The sequence below is a fragment of the Manacus vitellinus genome, unplaced genomic scaffold (genome assembly GCF_001715985.3).
Source record: "Manacus vitellinus isolate BGI_N305 unplaced genomic scaffold, ASM171598v3 scaffold_2_pilon, whole genome shotgun sequence".
In the NCBI taxonomy this organism is placed as follows: Eukaryota; Metazoa; Chordata; class Aves; order Passeriformes; family Pipridae; genus Manacus; species Manacus vitellinus.
The window spans coordinates 17,316,929-17,322,928 of NW_021940208.1; the positions used below are offsets into that span (position 1 = coordinate 17,316,929).

A 6,000-nucleotide genomic window follows, 5' to 3' on the forward strand; every position below is an offset into this window, starting at 1 on the left:
TGGGACACATCCAATGACTCTGATAGATGGAAGGAAGGAAAAGACTTCTCTGAACACCACCATTTCACCAGGACAAAGGGCAGAGCTGTGTAGGGATTTTCAGGTGTGGACAAGGGGCAAATCAAAATGGGTATAAATCAGTGTATTTTGCTATATCTCTGAGCAGGGGGGAGCAGGTGGAGGCCAGTAGGTAGGTTATGGTGAGCAGTGGTAGCTCCAACTGGAGGCAGGGTCACGTGGCAGCAACAGACCCTGGTCACCCTTGCCAAGCAACCCATGAGCATCCTGCCAAGTGACGGGCTGGACCATGGACCTGGGTTTGGCCACCCCCATGGACCAGCATGTCTGTAGGTCAGCGTTCAGTGTTTCTTTAACAGGCACACTCCAGCATTGTTGCACCAGTGCTGCTGTTCCAATTAAAAGCTTCCTCCATTCCCATAACAGATACCGACTTCAAATAAAGGATCCCTTTACTGGGAAAGCAGGAACATTGTTTCTGTGCACAAGGTGGAAGTGTTTGAAGAGCTTTTCCAGAGGAAATGCTCTGTAACAGACCTCAGAGGAACTGCTCACACAAGGGAGAGCTCAGCCCGTGCAGGACACACATTTGTTCAGGGAGGAAGGAGAGCAGAAATCCTATGTGGTCAAGTCACAGGGCTCCCTTGCCTTATGCCAAGATGATTCCAGGCTTCTGAGAAAGGTTTTGCTATCCTTGGGTAACTGTGTATGCAATTTAAGTACTCAGAGTCAGCATGGATGGGGCTTTGAGCAAACCCATGGCAGGAGGATTGGGCTATATGGATCTTCAAAGGTCCCTTCCAATCCAAACCATTCTAAGATTTTATGAAACATCAAAGTATGCCACACCACTCCTTTAGGCTTATGCAATCAAAACAAAGTCATTAGAAAGTAATTAGAATACATTTATTAATTTAGGAGTTTTTCCAATGATTTGCAGGCCATTCAAGGGTTTGCCCTAGGCAGAACTGCCAGCCCTGCACTCTCATGTGGCTTTTGGATAGTGACTCAACATAGTGGAAGAATTAAGAAAAACTTCCCTGTTCTGAAGAAGCCAAAATTAATTTCTCATTGAACATGCCAGATGAATTCAAAATATTATAACCTTCTGAGGGCACTTGCATGACTACAGATCAAATTCTAAAGCTTTCTGCGAACATGATTTACACCATATGAAAGAGAAGCCTAGTGTGAAAGGAGCTAAAATGTTTGCTTTTAGTCTCAGTATTCCCACATTCCAGTCATAATTCAAGGGCTGGGGAGGGATCAGCTCCTTCCAAGCCTTACACGATCATCACTGCAGGCACAGACAAGCACTTCACACCCTCCTTGGCTGGTGTGTGCAGCCACGTACTCTCCTGCAGCAGAGAGGATGCTGCGTGTCTGCAGTTTCAGGGGTGGTTCTTCCAAGTAATCCCCACTAGAGAGTTCCTCAGAAGGGCCTTTCCCCGAGAGACAGTGTCCTGAGCACACTGGAATGAAAGCAATGACTGAATGCTGATCAAACTAGTACTACCCTTTGACCAGACATACCCCACTAACCAAGGTCACTCACTGCTGAAGGAAAAAACAGTGCATGACTTGGATGTGTCATTGATGCCCCAGCAGTCTGGAAACAGCATGAGGAGCTCTGCCAGGAGGAAGCCCTAACTGAGACAGTTTGGGCAGCCCAACCCAGGGCATGCTGAACACCCAACGGTGTGGCCACACTCCCAGTGTAGCTAGGATATGCAACTTGCTGATGGTTAACAACCCCCTTTCCCTGCCAGTCCATGACACATGCCTCACTGGGGACTGTTGTTTGGGGATGGGAATTGGGTTGGGCAGGGCAGTCACAGAGCGTGGCTGCCAGGACTACAGGATATGTGCACGTCAATGTAGTCTAGACATATACTGACAGAAAAATAGGAGCTGAGGATGGTGCAAGGCAGTAGAGAAGAGGAGATAAAGTATGGGTATGGGTGAGGGACAAAGAGAGGGCAGGTGACAAAAGTCACTCCCCCCCTCCTTCCAGCCAGAACGTGCAGGGATGACGGACACCAAGCTTACCTCCCAGGCTGCAACAAAGCACCGCTTGTTCAACTGCCCCTCACCATGGCAAGGTTGGAGGGCAGACACTCCTGGCCTGAGATCAAACCATCTTAGCCATGACTGCCCACCCTGGCTCTCCCAGCCTGGCCAACACTGCTACCTGTCTTTAGGCTTACAACAAGGTGCTCACATTGCATCATCTTCCCACCTTCCTCCCCTTTCCCAGCAGCTACCCTCTCACCATCAAGAGCAGAGAGGGTGGCTAAAAATGCACTAGTGTTTAGGAGTAGCAGTGATTCAGAGTTTGTGGGGTTTTTGAAAGCATTACACTCAGTTTCCATGGCAGCCTTGCCCACGCTCTTTCCTGCTGTTAAAACTTCATGCTCCATAAATTGCCCACTTACGTTTCAGTGTTTGACCCAATCCTGCCGGTCTTCTACAGTTGCTCAGTGCCACACCCCACACCACTAGTAAAATCCCTTATTCGGAAGGACAGGAGCGTCCAACTAGTAAAAAAAAAAAAAAAAAAAAAAAGGAAGGCATATAAAATGGGATTACTTACTGTGAGGAAAAAAAAAACACAGTCTCAGAAGTGTTTTGTCAATAATCCCACAACCCATCATGGTAAAGACTTCACAGTTCCTAAACTGATGGATTTACAAAAAAATGCCTTAGAAAACTGCATCCATTTTAGGCATTTAAGTCTAAAATAAGTACAGAGTATGGTAAATGATACAAGCATGATGTTTGGTCAGTATGTCAATAGGGTAACCAACCCCTGTTTTCACACACAGATAGAGACTAGTTTTGATATATTCTACCTAAATAAATCTTACCAGAAAAGAGGTAAAACGCTGATGTGCAATTAAATTTTACAGTGAGGTAGGCATGGAGGTTCTTTTGCTTTGGATAAATACTCTTTTCTTAGCCATGAGTTCACCATTCAGCTCCTTCCTGCTCCCTGACAGGAGAGCTATTGTCTAGGGAGAGTTCTGCCTCCACCTAACCCAAATGCTCAAGGCTGCAAGGCTGCTGACAGGGAAGGGCTGGAGGAAAGATGTATCCAAAAACACAGTGCTTTTCATATTTCTCTCAGAACTTTTATCAAAAGCAGGATAAAGGTTTCCCACTCCTGTCTGGGATCAAATCAAGACTTGTTGAAGTTTGTGGGAGTTTGGGGTTCCCCCACCCAAAAAAGCAAGGATGACACTGACCAGCCAAACTGTGAGCCAGACCACAAGCCACATATTTCAGGTCTCACTGGTGCCAATGCCATGCAGAGGGATCCTGCACCCCCCTCAACACAGGGCTCCACACCGGCCAGCCCAAAGAGAGATCTGGGCAGAAAGCTCATGTATGTGAGAGCTGAAGGAGCAGCGAGAGCAGGGATGATGCAAAGACACTAGGAAGTAGGAAATGCAAAAAGTTGGCAGGTTTGGCCTAAGCCTAGCCATGAGGCTGCTGCAAAACACAGTGTAGACTCAGCCCCATTTTGCACAAGGAGAGGCATTACCTTGTAGTCAGCCTTACACTTTATTGTGCTGTCTGTGTGGTAGAAAGCCAGCTCTCGCAACCCACATTTCTCCATGAAGAGAGTTTGTTCTGGTTCCCTGGGAAGCACAAGTCAATTTACAGATGAGATTACTCTCATGAGCAAAATAACCGTATTTGCCATCTACTTTTTATTTAACCCCATCAGCCTAGTAGTTGCCCGATTTGTAGGCTAAAATCTCACTCACGTTTCTGAATTTACTGGAATTGCCACTTGCACCTCCCTGCCCTTCATGCAGAAGCCTGGTCTGCCCCAAAACCTGCACCTAGAGCCCAGTGACAGAGACATGAGAAGCCATCCAGCACATAGTCCTGTCAAGAGAAGTTATATTGCTATCCTTAAAAATAATTGTGTCTCTATCAGCAAATTACAGTATTTGGAGTAAGTACACACTTTTTGTTGGGAGAAAAATTACTAGTATCATCCAGTCTGCTAAACTTTTTAAAAACATTATTGTATTTTTCCACACCATCATTCTGGCATCAAAGGAAATCACTCCTAATTATATTTATGGGAGTACACAGAGAGACCTAAATATGACAGTCTCAGAGAAGTATGTCAAAATGTATAATGCAACACCTCTCAGAACACATACAGTGTCATCTCTCCCCATGTCACTTACCTAGAACAAGAAACTTTGAAGTATAATAAGTTCTGCTGCTGCTAGGCATTTTAACTGATGGCAAGAAGGAAACAAACCACTGGCTGTAAATATTCTGATTAGCTCCACTGTGCTGGGACTTGCAAAGGAAAATAGGCGGTTTTAAAATAAAATAAGTGACACAAATGATAAATAGCATTTCCCCCCCAAGAGTCTGAACAGGAGCATGAAAAGCAAGGAGCTGCTGTTGTGCTTTTGATGGTGCCCTGCCCCGTGCTGTTCTGCTCTTTAGGTATTTCCTTCAAAGGAAAAAACAGGTTCAAAAGTACTCTAACATCTGTGATGGTTTATTTGGAGCAGCCAAAGCACATCAGAGTGGCTTCATTACTTATACAAGTTTCTTTGGGGGACATCCTTGTATTTCTTCACATGCCAACCAGGTTATGAGGGGTAGGATTCCTCCTGACTAGCTTCAGCCCATTCCAAAGCAGACATTTGGATTTAGGGTATCACCTCACCCCCCTCTGTAACCAGCTGGCAAAGACAGGCACCTCCAGGTATAAACTTAACCCTTTGGATGAGAGATGGGAGCTATGGCCCTCCAGAGTCACCTGCTTTCCCTAGCTACTGCAGGGCTCTAGCAGATATCTACAAAAATTCCACCAGACTGATGCTCGAGAGAAAAGGCAGGACCATACCTAGGGCCAGCTGAACCAAAAACACCTCAACAAATTTCAACTACTCTTTCTGTGGACAGTTAATAAAAAGATGTGAACTCTCTGAATTGTCTTTCGAGCTTTAGCAATTCAGACATGCACTTCTCTCACAAGAGCAACAACTCTTCCTTACACTTGTGTTACTCAAAAATAACAGTGCTTTCTGAACAAAACTTTGCATTTCAGGACTGTCCAAGCACTGATCCTAGAACCTTCAGAGCAAAGCATAAATATTTTGCTTCTCTTCTTCTTCAGTTACTTAGCTGTTATATTTTTCATTCTATTGCTTGTGTTGGTACCTTTCCTGAACTGAAAAGCTGCTAGAGGCCAAATTTCCGCTCCAATCTCACAGAAGTTCTCACTTCCAAAATTCCAACAAACACCTATTGTATTTCTCCTCCAAGATGTAGCACCTCCACCCTAATCCATCATCCAGCTGATGACTTCTGGGTGTTGTGCTTTCTTCTTACTGAGAGTGCCAGAACATTTTGCTCCTTTCTTCCAGCTGATTGCACAGCCTAATGCACCTGGAGTCAGCATGGACAGGTATACAACAGTACAGCACCTTTGCACTGCAAACCTGTATCAGCCAAGAGCTGTATTTTTCTCAGTGGCCTGCTCTCAGCTTTTGGAAGTTATAAGCACACAAACTAGCCTGATGCACAGACACTCCCTGCAACTTGAGACAAAGAATAAAAATCTTCACATGTATTACAGGTCATCCTGTTTTGTGAACTTTTTGGAGGGAAAAAAAATAAAGCAGCATGCAGCAGCATCCTTTGCTTGGGAATTATCTCACACAGGTCATCAAACAGCTGTTAGGCAGCGTGCAACCCCAAGGAGAGTTTAATCAGCAACCTAAGGATGAAAGACTATATTCGAGTTACCTGAGCCAACTAATCCCCTCTGGAATATTTTCTGAAGATACAATACCTTCTTTACTTTGCTAGCTGAAACTGCATTATAAAAGAGTCACTTCAATAAAACAACATAATTCTACAAACTCAATGCATTTTTTCCAACCAGTTTAGTTCAAGAATTTTCACCTGACAAAAGCAAGTTCTTAGTCAACTTAACAAAAC

General features: G+C 44.8%; 1 protein-coding gene across 1 annotated transcript in view; it reads right to left on the reverse strand.

The window, feature by feature from the left end:
* Window positions 1-2,556, reverse strand: part of SLC7A1 (solute carrier family 7 member 1) — a 36,007-nt gene extending 33,451 nt beyond the window's left edge. The window contains exon 1 of the mRNA XM_008926139.3: window positions 2,454-2,556. The gene's annotated coding sequence lies outside the window, so the exon portion shown is untranslated. The remainder of the gene's footprint in view (window positions 1-2,453) is intronic.
* Between the last annotated feature and the right edge of the window lie 3,444 nt (window positions 2,557-6,000).